At 47.3% G+C, this 19,933-nt stretch overlaps 1 long non-coding RNA gene across 2 annotated transcripts in view; it reads right to left on the bottom strand.

Moving 5' to 3' along the window:
- LOC137637766 (uncharacterized) overlaps positions 1-19,933 on the bottom strand; it is a 52,826-nt gene that overhangs the window by 17,140 nt on the left and 15,753 nt on the right. The window lies entirely within an intron of this gene.

Here is a 19,933-nt window from a genome sequence, read left to right as displayed (position 1 = left end):
ATGAAACTCTCTGATCAACTCTACTGAGAAAGAGAGAAAGACAGAGATGTGCAAAGAAATTCTATTTCTGAAAGGATGCAACCCCAAGAGGCTGAAACGAGCACCTCTGACTTCTTGTATTCCAACTAGAGTTGTATCCCAGATACAAGATCTAGAGGCCAGACTATTCGAAGGAAAAAACGAAAGCTGCCTATCCTTGGTCCTTCTGAGACACCAATTAGTCTCTAAACATCCTTAAAGCTCTATTGAATACCTGGTAAGAACCATCTTGGTCAAAAGAGACTTTTCGACGCCTTCCCAAGAGAATTCAGAGGAAGGCTAAAATAGTCTGGAAACTCATTACGAAAAACTTTCATGAGTTTCTTAAACAACCGAAGGACGAATGGACTAAGGATCCTCTCCTTCTGAAAACACAAAAATTCAAAGAAGAAAAGTGATCGTCAATGTCTTCTTCTGACAAAGGACTAACGGCAGTAGTGACGTTGTGCTAAATTTCACAACCCGGAGGACGTCAATGTTCAACAGAACACGTCTGGTAAAGATCGTGACTACTGGTGTCAAAGAAAGCCAGAACATCGCCTCTGTCACTGCGTTGCTCTAAAGGTAGATGCTCGACTTTGAGGAACTTCGCATTCTTAAAAGCGTCTATGATAAAAGAGATCGGTGATCTCAACATTCAAATCAACTAGTGTCATCACAAAGGCTGAGGTTCTCATGATCAATGTCATGCCTCATGCTGGATGTTAGACGTCAAACGTGTAAGACGTGGCGCCTGGAAGAGTGGCCCCAAGCGTCCTGAAAGGTGTGGTGCCGAGCGGCCAACAGAGCACGATGCCAAACGTCTATAAGACGTGGTGCTGAAAGGCCTGTAAGACGTGGCGCCGAGCATCCTGAAAGATGTGGCGACGAACGTCCTGAAAGACATGGCGCCGAACGATCTAGCAAAATTATCTAAATTATGCTGCTTGGCACGTAAGGTTAAAAGAATTCCGTTCAGAGGGTTTCATGGCCGACTGGTGCTCTGAGACAAAAACCGTGTCTATATAGGTTACTCTAAAAGACGTGACGCCGAGAGTCCTGAAAGACGAGGCGCCGAATGTCTTGAAAGACGAGGCGCCGAGCGATCTAGCAAAATGATCTACATTATGCTGCTCGGCGCGTACGGTTAAAAGAGTTCCATTCAGAGGGTTCTCATGGATGACTGGCGCTCTAGGACAAAAAACCATGTTTATATAGGTTATAGTATTGCTATTATCAGCATATGTGATCCAATGCAAGACTCAAACAGCAGTGTAGAAGTTGCACTAAGTTACAAACATCGTGTCAAACTCTTATTATTATTATTATTAAATGCTAAGCTACAACCCTAGTTGGAAAAGCAGGATGCTATAAGCCCAGGGGCCCCAACAGGGAAAATAGCTCAGTGAGGAAAGGAAACAAGGAAAAATGAAATATTTTAAGAATAGTAACAACATTAAAATGAATATTTCCTATATAAACAATAAAAACTTCAACAAAACAAGAGAAAGAGAAACTAGATAGAACAGTGTGCCTGAGTGTACCCTCAAGCAAGAGAACTCTAACCCAAGACAGTGGAAGGCCATGGTACAGAGGCTATAGCACTACCCAAGACTAGAGAACAATGGTTTGATTTTGGAGTGTCCTTCTCCTAGAAGAGCTGCTTACCATAGCTAAAGAGTCTCTTCTACCCTTACCAAGAGGAAAGTAGCCACTGAACAATTACATTGCCGTAGTTAACCCCTTGGGTGAAGAAGAATTGTTTAGTAATCTCAGTGTTGTCAGGTGTATGAGGACAGAGGAGAATCTGTAAAGAATAGGCCAGACTATTCGGTGTCTGTGTAGGCAAAGGGAAAGAACCGTAACCAGAGAGAAGGATCCAATATGGTACTGTCTGGCCAGTCAAAGGACCCCCTAACTCTCTAGCGGTAGTATCTCAACGGGCGGCTGGTGCCCTGGCCAACCTACTACCTATAGCAGCATTAGTAGCTAGCCTTGCTGGATGTCAGGCGTGGCGTCGCTCGATGTCCAACGCTCTGTTGTTCGGCGTTACGTTTACCTTGGCGCGAGGCGTCACGCTCAGCCGCGCCACTATGCTCAGCTGCTTGGCGTGAGGCGTCACGCTCAGCCGCCTGACGAGCGCCACCATGCTCAGCTGCCTGGCGCGAGGCGTCACGCTCAACCGCGCCATCACGCTCAGTTGCTTGATGTTAGAAAACACTTAAACCTTGCCTTACCTACAGCGAGGGCGAGCGTTCCGGGAATCGTCAACAGGAATGCTCGAGGGGACTTCTGTTCGGGTCTTACAAGACGCTCGGTGCCAGGCTAATGCCTCTCGCTTCCTTTCGCCGATCGACGTTACTTCTCCCCTGGGTCCGGGAGCCTGAAAGAAGTCTAAGGCTAGGATAACGACAGGTCCGAACAGAAGCACCCTCCACTATATTGAATAAAATTCACTGCACTAATTTAGCATTACTGTAACTTGCACTTTTAAACTCTTTGGCTTGAATGAGAATGCAATAGGTATTGAATCCTAGATAAGATGTAACAAAATATTTTATATAAAATAATAAATGAATAGATATAGGAATAAAGAATATATACATATATGTAAACAACCCTTATTCTTAAGGATTCCCAAAAATAATGATTTGTTACGCTAAACATGAACAGATATAGCGATCATGTATATATAAGTAAAGAACCCTCAATTGAAAGGGTTCCAAAAAATCACAAATTTTAAGTAATTTGTATTTTTCCTAACAATACTTACCGAGAAACCCTTTCTTAGGAGGTTACTGGTAACTCCTCTCCGACGACCAGAGTTTTACGTAGTTTACCCTACTTCCATGTTCTATACTGTCCTGATTAACGGGAGAGAACGTGACCTGGGGGCAATGCCCGATGAAGGTCGCGTGGCTTGAGAAGGACTCGCCAGTAAGTTTTATGTAAGGAACAATACCATGAGGTCAGTGGGGCACTGCGGGGACGGTTGGGGGGGCCATAACTCGAAAGTGTTTCTCGGTAAGTATTGTTAGGAAAAATACAAATTACTTAAAATTTGTGATTTGTTCCGACACAGAGACTTACCTCGAAACACTTTCTTAGGAGACTTACACCTTAGGAGGAGGGAGTGCCCATAACCCCTGACCCTGATGGACAGTAGGGAAAACTACATAAGAGACATAAGTGATATAACACTTACCCTTCTGCAATATCTTCGTTGTGCTTGATATGGTGAATTTCCGTCTTGTGTAATGAGCGATATTCTTGATGACGACTGATGGTACGAGAAAGTGAGAAAAGGGGGAAAAATAGAACTCAGCTCTTTGTGTCTAGATTCTTTATGTTTCGCGATTGAGCCTGGGGCTTGAGCCGTCAAACCGAATGAAGGGCTGAGATGACCGGCCCGATGGAAAACCCTTCTAGGGACTTTCTCGTACAGTCCTTGAGATAATGTGCAGTGAAGGTCGACTGGTTGGACCAAGTTCCCGCTCGAAGAACCTGAGCTACTGACATGTTCTTTTCGAATGTTAGAGAGGTGCTAATGCCCCTAACATCGTGAGCCCTGGGTTTCCCTGGTGTAGGAAGTCCTTGTTTTAAGTAGGCTTGCATGATCACTTTCCTGAGCCAGAACGAAACCGTATTTTTGGATATGTTTTTCTTTGTTTTACCCCATGAGACGAAGAGATTCTTGATAGACGGGCGGAGGTTTGCCGTTCTCCTAAGGTATTTCCTAATAACCCTGACCGGGAATAATTTTAGGTCCTCCAGGTTTCCTTTATTCAGGATTGCCGGAATAGAAAAGCTCTCAAACCTCGGATCCCACACCAAGGGGTTTTGAGTCTTGGCGACGAAGGATGTGACAAACTTAAAGGTTACCCCCTTCCATCCCCTAGAGTGTTCCACCTCAAATGACAGTCTGTGTAGCTCGCCTACCCTCTTAGCTGAGGCTAATGCCAGCAAGAAGACCGCCTTGAGCGTGAGATTCTTGTCATCAATGTCCTTTAAGGGCTCGAATGGTGGTTTCCGTAACATATCTAGGACTCGCGCCAAGTCCCAACTCGGGATTCTAGGGGCGGAAGGGGGGCATGATTGTTCGAAAGCTCTGATAAGCATGGAGATATGCCTGGAGGAGCCGAGATCTATGCCCTTGAGAAGAAAGACTTGACCCAGGGCCGCCCGAACTCCCCTGATCGCTGGGACTGACATGGCTAACTTGTCCCTGAGATGTACCATGAAGTCGGCTATCACGGGCACTGACGCTTCCAAGGGCTCTATCTTCTTGTCCCTGCACCACTTCACGAATACCGCCCACTTAGACTGGTAGACGGCTGTGGATGATTTCCTCAGGTACAGCGACATCCTCCTGGCTGTCTTGCCGGAGTACCCTTGTTTCTTCAGGAGCCGCTGGATAATCTCCAGGCGTGAAGACGAAGGGCTTGCGGGTTTCTGTGAAACCGCTGAAAGTGTGGTTGTTTTAATAGGTCTGACCTGTCGGGTAGAGGCCAAGGAGGTAGGACGGTGAGGTTCCTTAGGTCCGCGAACCATTCTCTCTCCGGCCACCAAGGCGCTACCAAAGTCATCCTTAGGTTGGTTGCTGCCCTTACTCTGTTGAGGACCTGTCTTATCAGGGAGAAGGGGGGGAAGGCGTACACATCTAGACAGTCCCACTTGTGCTGAAAGGCGTCTTCCATTGCCGCCTTCGGATCTGGGACGGGAGAACAAAATACGGGGAGTTGAGCGTTCAACCTTGTTGCAAACAGATCCATTACCGGGGATCCCCACATCTGGATAATGTAGCCTGCCACTTGTGGGTCTAGGGACCATTCTGTCGCTACCACTCGCCCCACCCTGTTGAGGCCGTCTGCTAGGACGTTGTTCTTCCCCGGAATGAACCTTGCCGTCAGGATGATGTCCTTCTGTTCCGCCCATTTTAGGATTTGAAGGGCTAGTTCGCACAACTCCTTTGATATCAGTCCCCCCTCCTTTTTCATGTAAGCCACCACCGTTGCATTGTCTGACATTAGGGCCACCGAATGCCCTCTCATGTCCTCCTTGAAGTAGTTGCAGGCTTCTTGGACCACTCTCATTTCCAGGATATTTATGTTTAGGGATTTCTCCCCATCTGACCACGCCCCCTTTGCTGTCTTTTCCCGGAGATGGGCTCCCCACATGTCCTTCGATGCGTCCGTGAAGAGAAGGACCTCCGGAGGTTGGGAGGACAGTGGCATCCCACTTAGGGTGTTCGACCGATCCTGCCACCATTCCAAGGCTTTCCTGGACTCCTGAAGGAGTGGCACCACAATGTCCGGGGAACTTTTCTGGTTCCAGTGTTCTTTTAAGTTCCATTGAACCACCCTTAGGTTCTGTCTCCCGTGAGGTACCAGCTTCTCTAGGGACACCAGGTGTCCTACCAACCTCTGCCAATCCTTCGCTCTTCTGGGGCGACCCAGAAGGAAGGGCCGGAGCACTCGATCCAGGTTGTCCAGCCTGTCCGTGGCTGGGAATGCCTTGACCTGTAATGAATCCAGGACTATTCCCAGGTACGTCATCCTGTTGGATGGGGTTAGCTGCGATTTCTCCAAGTTGACTACGATGCCCAGGGTCTTGCACAATTGAAGAAGATCTTCGCCCTGCTGTTTCAAGTCTTCCTTTGAGGATGAAAGGAGTAACCAGTCGTCCAGGTATCTGATGAGTCGAATGCCCCGTTCGTGGGCCCATATGGAGACCATCGTAAAGACCCTCGTGAATACCTGGGGGGCTGTTGAAAGACCGAAGCACATGGCCTTGAATTGTAACACCTGGGCACCCCACTTCACCCGGAGAAACTTCCTGCTCGATGGATGAATGGGCACTTGGAAGTAGGCGTCCTTGAGGTCTATAGAAATCATAAAGTCGCCCTCCCTCAAGGATGCCATGACCGTTCTTGGAGTGTCCATTTTGAAGGTTACTTTCCTGAGAAACTTGTTGAGGGCTGACAGGTCTATTACAGGTCTCCACCCTCCTGTCGCTTTTTCCACTAGGAACAGGCGGCTGTAGAACCCCGGACCCGGGAATGTCACTGTTTCTAAGGCTCCCTTCTGCAGCAACGTCGTGACTTCTTCGTCCAGCGCTGCCCTCTTTGCCAGGTCCTTGGGCACCAACCAGTCCGCCTGTGTTGCTGGAACCAGAGGGGGTGTCTCTTCCATGAAGGGAATCCTGTAGCCCTCTTTTAGTACTGTTACTGTCCATGGATCTGCTCCGTGGAGCTTCCATGATTATGCTTGCCAAGTGAGTCTGAGGCATCCCCCTACCTGAGGCTTGGGCAGGGGAGGGGGACCTCCCATCTTATCTCCTACGGGAGGAACGGCCTGCTCGCCCTCTCCTGGAGGAGAAGAAAGAAGACCTATACGTTGGGGGGGTAGAGGATGATCCTCTTTGGGGGGGAACCGCAGAGGAAGGCCACTGTCCTGACGAGGGTTCCCTCCTTCCTTGAGTTGGTGCGGCATGCGCGGCCATGGGTGCTTCTGTCACTGGCCTCCTGAAGACGGGGCGGCTTGCAGTCTGTGGCTTCAGGGTAGGTAGCTCCCTCTTTTTGGCCAACTTCTCCACGACCTCTTCCGCCTTCTTCGTAGGAATAAGCTGCTCCCCCCAGACGGAGCAGGTCTTCAAGGCTTTCGCTTCCCTGTCGGGAATCTTAATGGGAAGGTTCTTGACTAGGGCGTTTCTTCTCCAGAGAATATAGTTTGCGGAGAGAGCCAAAGACTGAAAGGTCAGGAATTTAAGGGCGCGGCTACCTGACCCCAGCAACTCATTTAGAGCCTCCCGTTTTGCAAGCTCCATGGAGTCTGTAGGCATCTGGGTGCCTACGAGGGTGGTGGCCCACCAATCCAGCCAGGAGGCCACATTAACCAAGTCCTTAGACATCTCCTCCATCATTGCCGACTCCGAAGGGGAGAAGAGGGTAGATGCTGCCGATGCCCTCCCGTCGGAGATGCCCTGGCACAGGATGTCTAGGGTTTCCTCGGTCTTGCAAGCACCAGTCGGCCTATTTTCCAAAGAGTAGTACTTTGTTTGCGACTTCAAACCCTGTAGGAGTTTTGCTGAGCTGTGGCCCCTGCAGGAGTCGCTATTGCGGGATATGACCCTATCGATGTGAGTCCTTCCAATCCCCACGTTACTGGCCTCGGGAAGGGAGAGAGAGGACTTTTTCTGGGCGGGGACGGCTATGAACTTGTTCAGGCCTGAAGTCCAGGCATCTTCCTCTTGAGTGGCGGGTTCTATAAGGTTGTTATAACCCCTAATTAGGGCATGGACTCTCCTGTACGCGGAGTACTCCGTCACCGACGACTCGCCCTCCCCTCCTTCCGACCGATGGGGCGAATCGTGATCTCGGTCTCCGCCGTGATGGCGGGGCCCTCGGTTCCCTTTACCTTCGGCGTCCGCCGTCTCTCTCCTCTTCGAGGCCTTTTTCAGCGAAACGGTGTCCTCCGTGAGATAGTTCGACGGAGGTGTCCGTCCCTTTCTGGATTCTCGATGGGGGGACCTGTCGAGGCTGCCCGGCCTAGACAACGGCTCCCTCCGCTGGGCGGAATAAGCGTCTCCAGGACGGGTCTTAGGCCTGCAAGACGTAGCCCTCCGCTCATCTGGTGACTCCCTGGCGCGGCGCGTGGAGGCCCTTCTAGGAGGACAGTCTCCTGCCCGCTCAGGTGTCGAACTAATAGACCTGGAAAAGTCTTTAAAGTTGTTTCCTGGGACGAAAACCCACGTCCCTTTCGGAGAGACTGGTCTCCTGCTTTTGGGTGTAGGGGAACGGGAACTCATCCTGTCCCGAGATCCTGTGGGAGACCGCGAAGGGGAGTTCCTCCGCACAGACCGATCTCGTTTCCACGTCCCTACCGGGGAGACTGGTCTCCTGCTTTTGGGTGTAGGGGAACGGGGACTCATCCTGTCCCGAGATCTTGTGGGAGACCGCGAAGGGGAGTTCCTCCGCACCGACCGATCTCGTTCCCTCCTCTGTCGTCTCCGCCGTTCACTGCTTGACGAATCTGAAGAGTCACGTCCTGACGAGTAAGACTTACCCCTGTATCGAGACCTAGCACGTGACTGCGTTTTCTTGGGGCTACGCCGTACCCCTGACGTAGATGGAATGGGGAGACTCTCCTGTAGCGAAGTCTTCGGTGGCAACCATCCCGACGGGCCCGCCAAACAGGGAAGGCCTCTCCTAGGCCTTCCTCCATGTCCAGTGGGGACCTCATCGGAGTCCTCGGTATGTCCCAAGCCAATGGATCCTCTTGCGGGGACTCCTCTCTGTCGACGCCGCCCTCCGTCGCTGAGGCCCCTGGAACTTCCACCCAGGAACCTGACGAAGAAAAAGGGACACTATTAGACGACATGGGGTCCCCCGACGAGACGCGGCCCCTATGAGAGAGAGCCACGTCCCCCAGACCCCCACTACACTCACTTACGGGCGCCTGAACTGCCTTGGCCGACGAAGGATTGCCCACAAATTCCCTCTCTTGGGAAAGCGGAGCCATCTGCTTGGTCTCCCTGGACTTACCTCGTCCCTTACTCTGGGTAGGGGAAGAAGGCTGTACCCTACCTGACCCTTCTCCTGCTGAAGTCGCAGGGGAAGAAACGCTAGTCTTCCTAGGGGACTTCTTCGACGCCTTCTTCTTTTTGGTACGGAATTTTACCCACTGGACCTCGGTCCAATCGGCACATTCGGAACACTTGTCCAACGGCGAACAAGCTTTACCCCTACACGAGGTACACAGCGTATGCGGGTCAACATCGGGCTTGGACAGAAAAGCCCCGCACGATCTACCGGCTCTAGGCCCAGGACACCGGCGAACGTACTCCATAACGCAACACAAAGGGCCATAGACACAAGCAAGCCAAAAAGGGAAAGCACTAAAACACTAGGAAAGCACAAGGGAGCGAATTCAAAAGCACGTAGGTAAAGCACAAACCCACACTAAGAGATCCAGATCACGTGGGAAGCACGTGGAAACAAACACAAAGGGAAGCGCACGGAGTATGAAGAGCGACGTGTAGCACGTGTGCTCACATAGCGACCAGAAAACTTACTGGCGAGTCCTTCTCAAGCCACGCCCCCAGGTCACGTTATCTCCCGTTAATCAGGACAGTATAGAACATGGAAGTAGGGTAAACTACGTAAAACTCTGGTCGTTGGAGACGAGTTACCAGTAACCTCCTAAGAAAGGGTTTCTCGGTAAGTCTCTGTGTCGGAACAATAGCGGTTTAATACACTTTAATTGGAATATAAATGTGAATATATGAAAAATGTTATTTTCATTATAAAACAAATTTTTGAACATAATTACCTGGTAGTTATGTATAATTAAATACCAGGTAAGTCTTTTGTGTCTCAAAAATACCATGTAAGTCTTGTGTTTCCAAAATACTGGCAGCCCAACAAAAAAAACAACGATATCCAAGGATTGCTGGAACTGAATCAATTGTCATGAGATTGCGCAGCGTAAAAAAGAAAAAAAAAAACAATACGCTATTCTATTAATCTTGAAATATAGATTGGAGATTAAAAGATCAAATACTAAAAAGACAAAAATTCTCTTAAAAATAATATAGTCTTCTATATTACAAGTAAAATACTCATTAAAAGTAACAATTCCTTTCATTCTTTACGAGTGCAAAGAAAAGAATATCAACAAACTACGTAGCACTATGTAACTACGTCACACGAGTGTGACGTCATCATGTTTCAAAGTGTTTACGTTAGTTTACAGTAGGAGGAAAGAACTCCCAACCTACCTGTGCAAAGTCTACACACGATTTAAAACACTAACACTTAGGAAAAACAATACCCAATCAGCGAATGCTAAAAGCAAATTGTACATCACCAAAATAACTGTAATATACAGATTACAGCGAGTAAAAATTCCATCGATGCTATTGCTACGGCGACAGGGAAAATATGGATACACATGGGATGGTTTCTAGACACCTCGCTAGGGGTGCAGGGTGGTACACCTGGCTATCCAATCGGCGATTGGCGCGAGTTTTTTTAATTTTTCTATCGTGCCGTCAGGGACGGAAGCTATATATATAACTACCAGGTAAGTCTTGTGTTTAAAAGTAAACATCTTTATGGTCCGACAGGACACACATCGAGCGATTAGGAAAGAGTCATAGACGTGTCCATAACACCCGTCTAAATCCCGTGAAGCTAAGACTACTCCAGGGAGGACCGAACCCGTATACGGGAAAGACCGTTGTCAGCGTGACGATTAGGAACTGGCGCAGGTGCAGGTGATAAAGGCAGTGACGGGGCAGAAGCAGCATCTTCCCAAGGAACAGAAATATCTGACTTTGCACTCCTTATGCCAGCTGCATTAGCCTAACTAAGGAGTGTGTCGTCGTTAGAGCTGAAGAACGCCACTAGGGAGAAAAACCTAACCTGTGAATGGGAAAGTTGTCCAACGAGAGGCACAGGAACATACTTCAGACTTTGCAATCCCTCCGCCAGCGGTCATCACAGAACGACAGTGAGTGGCGTTATCAGGGATGAGGAGCTCTGGATCAGCCGCAAATGGCCTCTACCCTCTAATGAATTTGCAGGGAACGAGCAACACCTACTTCAAAACGGTGAATTAGAGTTCACACAGAGAACGACTACCCTGTGGAGGAGGGCCGGGTCACTGCACTCAGATAAGCGGGGGAGGCCTCTAGCCAAAGGAAGATATCATAAGAAAGGGTTCTCCGCCATCAAGGAACACCAGCACTATAACGTCTTTGAGCAGCAATGCTCACACCTGCATTAAATAAAACAACAAAACAAAAAACTGAAAGAACAAGCTAGTCAAAGGCCAGTTAAAAAAAAAAAAAGTTGGTCAGTGGAGAGAGAAGAACATCTGCTCTCCACCGAGCCAAAAGTTAAAGTAACAATAGAACACAAACGTGCGTATGAGCGGGGTGGCCGGCTACCACCCTTGGCCCCCGCTAACCAGCGGTGGAGTAGTTACACCTTGCTAAGAGTCTCATGGCTAGTTTCAGCTTTGCCAAAAGTATATTCCCTAATAAAGAGCATACGGTTTGCATTCTGGTGTCAGAACAAATAAAGAATAACAGCCGGGTATTAAAAAGGAATGAGGGTTGACGGGAGAGAGTGATGGTGCGTCCACTCTCTACCGAGCCAAGATAAAAAGTGACGTCATATCACCGACGTGAGTGTGTGTGTGAACGGGGTAGCTGGTCGGCCAACCCCCTAACCAGTTATACCTAGCTACAAGTGCTATGGCTAATCTTCAGCTTTTTCTGATATACATATCCATAGTGAAGAGTGAAAGGGTTTGCATTAGGTGTTGGAACAAACTACATATTCATTTATAATCTCTTTACTCCTCTTAATTCAGTATATTTTCTTTTTCATCACAAAGCAATTACTCTTCTTTAGCCTACTCTGAGGAAGCAAAACTCTCCACATGAAAACTGGGCCTGGTTCAACTGCTCCATCACCAAGAGTCATTGCAATGCTAATGATAATAAATCTGTGTCTTGCATGGCAAAATGTTATTTTCCTTAGTAAAATAAATTTTTGAATATACTTACCCGATGATCATATAGCTGTCAGCTCTGCTGCCCGACAGAAAAAACCTACGGGCGGAATACGCCAGCGATCGCTATACAGGTGGGGGTGTACATCAACAGCGCCATCTGTCAAGTAGGTACTCAAGTACTCGATGTCAACAAGAACCAATTTTCTCCTCTGTCCACTGGGTCTCTATTGGGGAGGAAGGGTGGGTCCTTTAATTTATGATCATCGGGTAAGTATATTCAAAAATTTATTTTACTAAGGAAAATAACATTTTCCAATATTAAACTTACCCGATGATCATATAGCTGATTCACACCCAGGGGGGTGGGTAGAGACCAGCATTACATGTTGACATTATGAGCTAAGTATTCCGTATTTCATTTTAGCAGTTATTCAAAATAACAAGCATAAAATAAATAAGTACCTGGTAAGGAAGACGACTTGAACAATTACTCTGCCTTTTTAAGTACGTCTTTCTTACTGAGCCTCGCGATCCTCATAGGATGCTGAGCGACTCCTAGGAGCTGAAGTATGAAGGGTTGCAACCCATACTAAAGGTCCTCATCAAAACCTCTAATCTAGGCGCTTCTAAGAAATGATTTTGACCACCCGCCAAATCAAGTAGGATGCGAAAGGCTTCTTAGCCTTCCGGACAACCCAAAAATATTTCAAGAGAAAGATTAAAAAGGTTCTGGAATTAGGGAATTGTAGTGGTGGAGCCCCCACCACTACTGCACTCGTTGCTACGAATGGTCCCAGAGTGTAGCAGTTCTCGTAAAGAGACTGGACATTCTTAAGATAAAAGACGCGAACACTGATTTGCTATTCCAATAGGTTGCGTCGAATATACTTTGCAGAGATCTATTTTGTTTAAAGGCCACGGAAGTTGCGACAGCTCTAACTTCGTGTGTCCTTACCTTCAGCCAAGCTTGGTCTTCCTCATTCAGAAGGGAACGAGCTTCTCGTATTAACAGTCTGATAAAATAGGATAAAGAATTCACTGACATAGGCAAAGATGGATTCTGAACTGAACACCATAAAACTTCAGACGGGCCTCGTAAAGGTTTTTAAAATAGAACTTAAGAGCTCCTACAGGACATAATACTCTTTCTAGTTCATTTCCAACCATACGATAAGTTTGGAATATCGAACGATATTGGTCAAGGCCGAGAAGGCAGCTCGTGTTTGGCTAGAAAACCAAGTTGTAGAACATGTAGCCGTTTCGGATGAGAATCCGATGTTCTTGCTGAAGGCATGAATCTCACTGACTCTTTTAGCTGTGGTTAAGCATATCAGGAAAAGTCTTAAAGGTGAGATCTTTCAGGGAGGCTGATTGAAGCGGTTCGAACCTGTCTGACATAAGGAATCTTAGAACCACGTCTAAATTCCAACCAGGTGTAACTAAACGACGCTCCTTCGTGGTCTCAAAAGACTTAAGGAGGTCCTGTAGATCTTTATTGTTGGAAAGATCTAAGCCTCTGTGACGGAAGACTGATGCCAACATGCTACTGTAACCTTTGATAGTGGGAGCTGAAAGAGATCGTTCTTTCCTCAGATATAAGAGGAAGTCAGCTATTTGAGTTACAGAGGTACTGGTCGAGGATACGGATACTGATTTGCACCAGTTTCGGAAGATTTCCCACTTCGATTGGTAGACTCTAAGGGTGGATGTTCTCCTTGCTCTAGCAATCGCTCTGGTTGCCTCCTTCGAAAAACCTCTAGTCCTCGAGAGTCTTTCGATAGTCTGAAGGCAGTCAGACGAAGAGCGTGGAGGCCTTGGAGTACCTTCTTAACGCGTGGCAGACGTAGCAGGTCCACCCTTAGGGGAAGTGTTCTGGGAACGTCTACTAGCCATCGACGTACCTCGGTGAGTTATTCTCTCGCGGGCTAGAGGGAAGCAACTAGCGTCAACTTTGTCCCTTCGTGAGAGGCGAACTTCTGCAGTACCTTGTTGACAATCTAGAACGGAGGGAATGCATATAGATCTAGATGTGACCAATCTAGTAGAAAGGCATCTATATGAACTACTGCTGGGTCCGGGATAGGTGAGCAAAGTATTGGGAGCCTCTTGGTCATCGAGGTTGCGAAGAGATCTATGGTTGGCTGCCCCCAGGTGGCCCAAAGTCTCTTGCATACATCCTTGTGGAGGGTCCAATATGTTGGAATTATTTGTCCCTTCCTACTGAGACAATCTGCTATGACATTCAAGTTGCCTTGGATGAACCTCGTTACTAGTGAAAAGTCTAGACCTGTTGAACAGGAGAGGAGGTCTCTTGCGAACTCGTACCATGTCAGAGAGTAGGTCCCTCCTTGCTTGGAGATGTACGTCAAAGCAGGGTGTTGTCCGTGTTCACCTCCACAACTTTGTCTTGAAGGAGAGACCTGAAGCTTTTCCAGGTCAGACGTACTGCCAGTAGCTTCTTGCAGTTGAAATGCATTGTCCTTTGACTCGAGTTCCATAATCCCGAGCATTCCCTACCGCCTAATGTCGCACCCCAGCCTACGTCCGATGCGTCCGAGAAGAGAACGTGGTTGGGAGTCTGAACAGTCAGGGGAAGACCCTTTCAAAGGTTGATAAAGTCCTTTCACCAAGTCAGACCAGACTTTATCTTTCCGGAAACCGGGATCGAGACCGCTTCTAGCGTCTTGTCCTTTTCCAGTGAAAAGCTGGATGATACAGAAGAGGACGGAGGTGTAGTCTTCCAAGTGACACAAATTGAACCACGGATGACAGTGTCCTAACCAGACTCATCCACAGCCTGACAGGGCAGTGTTCCTTCTTCAGCATCTTCTGGATGGATAACAGGGCTGGGGGTTGATCGTCTTGTTCAGCAATGTCCTCATCAGAGGGTTCCTCATCCGAAACTGATGAGGAAACGGCAACGGAGTGGGCAACGTCTGACTCGCTGAATCCGGTCGCACTGGTGGATGCGTGACGGAGCCGGACACAAGATCATGGTACTGCTGCACAGTCTGTGAACTGTCAACCATGGGGACGCGAGGAAGTACAGCGTCAACCCGAAACTTTCTAGACTGTCTGGGTTGTGCAGTCAACCCCCTACCGGGTTGCTGAGGTTGCCGCACTGCGTCACAACAAGTCACCTCTGCTGGTTGTTGAACGTCTTCCTAGTGACACACTGAACGTCCACAACCACCTCCGAGAGTCGCTTAACGTCAACGTGCGACTGGCAACCCACACTGGGTCGCACCGGTGGAGGAACCACCTCAACTGGCGGACGTGAGTAGGATACCTCAGCGTCCACAGGGCGTACAACCAACTGGTAGGAAGGTTGTTGGCTAGGAGGTTCTTCTCCGTAAAAAATCCTCTATCAAGGACACAAGCTTGGACTGCATGTCTTGCAACAAAGCCCATTAGGGTCTATGGGAGCAGGTGTGGCAACAGACGGGGTTAGCGACCGAAGCGGAACCATTTACCATCCCTGGAAGCCTTGTTATGCTTTAATTAAAGTCCATAGGAGGCTAAGCAGCTTAAGGCTCCTCTCCAAATGACAGAGTCCTCAAAGGAATATCAGAAGGAGGGAGAACAGCACTTTCTCATCTACAGGAACCATGTCCGAGAAAAGCTAGGTTATCTCAGTGAGGGTCTCATTGGTGCATAAGCAGCAGACCAGAAGGCAACGTTATGTAACTGCTTGACAGTCTGTGAACTGTCAAAAACTGAACTGTCAACCACAACAGGTGCGTGAGGACATACAGCACTGGTGCATTAGTAGCAGACCAGAAGGCAACGTCATGTAACTGCTTGACAGTCTGTGAGCTGGCAACAACCAAAGCTGTGTGGGGAAGCCTCAACTCCTGACTGACTAGTCTGCTGCAGGCGAGTGGCGGTAACCACAGTGGGTTGCGGAGGCTGACACACAGTGTCAAAACACGGCAGCTTGTGGTAGCTCACGCACGGCAACGGAGTGCTCCGTGTGTCTGTGGGAGTCAGCATGCGTCTGGCAGGGTCGACTGCGCATGGGTGGAGGAGCTCTCACAACAAGAGTGTGGGAGCAGGCAGCCATGCTGGGCGCACAACCGTGGCAGGTTGTAGGCAAACGGGTGCATCGTCAACCTTCTTCGCAGTCGGAGTGTGGGAGCAGGCAACAACCAAAGCGGAGTGGTGGTGCGTGGTGGGGACTGCCGTGGGTTGCGGAAACTAACGCATCGCGTCAAAACACGGCAGCTTGACTCCACCTTCCCACTGCTGATGCGGTAGCTCACGCATGTTAACGGAGGGAGCCGCACGTCGGCTAACATTAACATGCGTCTGGCAGGGTCGATTGCGCATCGGAGGTGGAGCTCTCCGCAGCCGGAGTGTGGGAGCAGGCAGCCTCAGCGTGAGCTGGGCGCACAACCGTGGCAGGTTGTAGGCTAACGAGAGCAGTGTCAACCTTCTCCGCACGAAACTCCTGCATAACCGCAGCTAACTGAGTCTGCATAGACTGCAGTAAAGACCACTTAGGGTCTACAAAAAAACGGCAACAGACGGAGCTACTGTCCGTTGTGACTGAGGGTCTAAAACAGCTGGTGCGGCAACAGACGGAGTTACTGCCTGTTGCGGTACCACCTTGCCTCTCTTGGGAGGAGTGCAGTCGTCGGATGACTGCAGCGAGTCCGAACTGACCCAGTGGCTACACCTAGGCCGTTGGACTTGCGCGAAAGGGACCGACTTGCACTTAAAAAGCTGCAAGATGTGGTCCATGGTTTCTTACGAGAAACCTCTTCCGCAGACGAGGAATAAATGGGCTCTCTCGTCTTTGTGTGGGTGGGGCGATCTCACGTCGGCTAACGTGGTTAGATACGCCCGAAACCACGGAGGGAAAAACGTCTGTTCGTCGATCAAGGCCTGTGGAACCCATAAGTCGTTCGACATTACTTCTCCCCTGGGCTTGGGAGCTTGTAAGAGGTCCCGGACTAGGTGAACAACTGGCACGAACAGACGAACCCTCGGACGCAACACTGTAACACTTTGCGCATACAGTGATACCTCGGTAGTCGAACGACTCTATACTCGAACAATTCGGAGTTCGACCAAAATTTTCGAGAAATTTTTGCTGCGGTGCTCGACCAAAAATTCGGTACTCGACCAGCCGAACACGTGACGACCGCATGGGCTTTGTGATGATCGCGCCATCTCGGCCACTCTCGCTTGTTCGGGAAGCATCAGTTCTCTCGAGAGCGTCACTCAGACAACGCGCGATCAGCATTCGTTGTGATTTAGTGATTTTCAGTGCTTTTAATTGCTTTTTTAGCTTTCATAATGAGTCCCAAGAAAGTAATGAGTGTTAAGGGGAAGGAGAAGAGGAAAACAGTGCGAACAACGATCGAGTTGAAGAAGGAAATTATAGCGAAATATGAGAATGGTGTACGAGTGTCCGATTTAGCGGTAGAATACGGAATGGCGAAGTCGACCATTTCTACGTTTTTAAAGCATAAAGAAATGATTAAGAAGGCGAATGTTGCAACGGGAGTTACGGCGGTAACTAAGCAAAGGCCACAAGTGATTGAGGAGATGGAAAAGTTGCTTTTAATATTTATTAAAGAAAAACAGTTGGCCGGGGAAAGTGTTAGTGAAGCGTTCATTTGTGAAAAAGCGTTGCATATCTATGAAGAATTAGTGAAGAAAAGTCCGAGTACCAGTGAAAGTGATTCATTTACATTTAAAGCGAGCAGGGGTTGGTTTGAAAAGTTTCGTAATAGAACAGGTATTCATCGTGTTACTAGGCATGGGGAGGCAGCTAGTTCGGATCAAATTGCAGCCGATAAATACGTGGGGGAATTCGATCGGTACATAAATGAACAAAATTTGATCGCACAACAAGTCTTTAATTGTGATGAGACTGGGTTATTTTGGAAGAAAATGCCAGCCAATACGTACATTACCAAGGACGAGACGAAGATGCCAGGTCACAAGCCAATGAAAGATAGGCTAACATTGTTGCTGTGTGCAAATGCAAGTGGCGATTGCAAGATCAAACCCTTGTTAGTGTACCACTCGGACAACCCCCGGGTTGTAGAAAGCCATTCTACCGAGTTGACTGTGGAGGAATTGTTGCACCTGCAACAACAACAGCAGCAGGATCTGATTGTGGAGCAGGAATCTTCAGAAGAGGATGAGGTAAGGGAGGATGTTCCAAGTTCTCTCATCAATGAAATTTGTTCCAAGTGGGCAGATGTGCAGGCTTTTGCTGAAAAATACCACCCAGAAATTGCAGTAGCAAACCGGGCAGTGCATATGTTTAATGATAGTGTCATGTATCATTTTCGAAGAATACTGCAGAGGAGGAAGAAACAATTAACAATAGACCAGTTTTTCACAAAAGAAAAGAAAGCTGCTACATCAAAGCCTGTTTCTCCTCCAAAGAAGAGACAAAGAAGAGAAGAAACCCCTGAAATAGATCTGCCCACCCTTTCATTGGAGAGAGAAACAACTCCTGAAGGAGAACTACCCCGCCACATCATGGAAGGGGACTCTCCTTCCAAGCAGTAACCTCCCCCTTCCATCCTCTCCACATCCATCCCTGTATGCCATCGAACCGCTGCTCAAAGGTATGTTCACTACAGTACAGAAAATGGTTTAAAATTGTTTTATTTTAGTACAGTAAATGGTTTAAAATTGTTTTATAGGATTTTCTGACCAATTTCATACACATTTAGATAATTATTGTTGTTTAGGTACACGTTTTATTAATATTTTGGGCCTGTTCGAGTGCTTGGGAACGGAATAGAATATATACCATTATTTCTTATGGGGAAAAAAAATTCGGTACTCGAACAAATCGGAGGTCGAACACGGATCTCGAACGGATTATGGTCGAGTACCGAGGTATCACTGTATCACTTTATCACTTTTGATTTTCTGTTTGCACTTATTTCACTGAAATCGAAACTTTAACTGATTTCTACCTGAAACACGCAATCCTATCCTTCATTAAAAGGTAGTAATTGCGAAAACAGTTTTACAATGCAACAGAAAAACATAAAAAAAAAGATAAAGAATTCAGTGGCTGGAAAAGAGACTAAACACTAGATCAAATAAACTACGTTTACAATCTCTCACCGCATAAAGCCTGGGAACAAGAATAAAACCCTAGAAACGTTTTACCTTCTTCCCCTACAGCGACTAGGGAGAAGAGTAAAAAACGAGAACAACGTTACCGCTTGAACGAAACGTTTATTCTCCTCTCTCTCCCTCCGTCTCTATCTCTCTCTCTCTTCTCTCTTGATTTAGCACCTGAGAGAAGAGCCCAATTATATATCGTTAAAACATGTTATTTGCTAAAGGAAAAAACTGAAAGGTTTCCCAAATAAAAAGTTCCTTTATTTAGAATTTAAACCATTTAAGCTAAGAAAGAATGAACGAAACGCTAGAATCGGTTTACTCTTACTGCAACGTGAAACCGTGATACACTCTCTCTCTATCGTAACGATAGAGCGCATGTTGAACGTTCTGAACGTCAACAACTGCGGAGACTAAAAAACTAAACGTTAGTTCATCTTTGAAAACAGTACGAGACTATCAAAGAAATTCTTTCATAAAACATTAAAATTAAAAAAGTATTAAATTCTTAAAAGGTTAAATACGATATAACGGGCTCAATGTTAATTAACTTCGGTTCCAAGTAAGGACCGCCTACTATTAGGAAAGGTCGCATATAAACAAACATAAAAATTAATTTATTATAAGTTTATAATAAATGGAAAGTTAATCGAAGAGGCCTATAAAGGCGGAGAGATATAAAATAAAAAGATCTATAACTTGTTAAGCAAAAATACCAAAAACCTAAACACACTTCCGTCTAAGGGAAGGGTCGGCCATTTAAAAGTGAAAGAGAGTCCATACTCTCTTCGCACCATAATTAAATCTATCCAAAACGAGTTCAAGTTTTGAAATGAAGATAAAACCCCTGCATAGCGAAAGCTCAAAACTGGAATAGTGTACTTCACCAAATCGTTGTGAAAACAAATCCAGTTAGGGACGGCGTATTTAGTAGGTCTTGCCATTGGCACGACAGAGAGAAAATTGGTTCTTGTTGACATCGAGTACTTGAGTACCTACTTGACAGATGGCGCTGTTGATGTACACCCCCACCTGTATAGCGATCGCTGGCGTATTCCGCCCGTAGGTTTTTTCTGTCGGGCAGCAGAGCTGACAGCTATATGATCATCGGGTAAGTTTAATATTGAAAAATTAAATGTACTTCAGAAATGCATCCAAAGAAAGAGACAAATATTCAATGGTCACTTTCCCGAACCAAAATCAGTTTCAGAGATCAATTTTCTTGAGATTTTAAAACAATTTCTATCGGGAATGATAAAGAAAGCTTTTTATTCTATGATAATGAAAGTCAT

Source organism: Palaemon carinicauda, chromosome 3 (genome assembly GCF_036898095.1).
Source record: "Palaemon carinicauda isolate YSFRI2023 chromosome 3, ASM3689809v2, whole genome shotgun sequence".
Lineage (NCBI taxonomy): Eukaryota > Metazoa > Arthropoda > Malacostraca > Decapoda > Palaemonidae > Palaemon > Palaemon carinicauda.
This window is presented reverse-complemented; position numbering and strand designations above follow the sequence as displayed.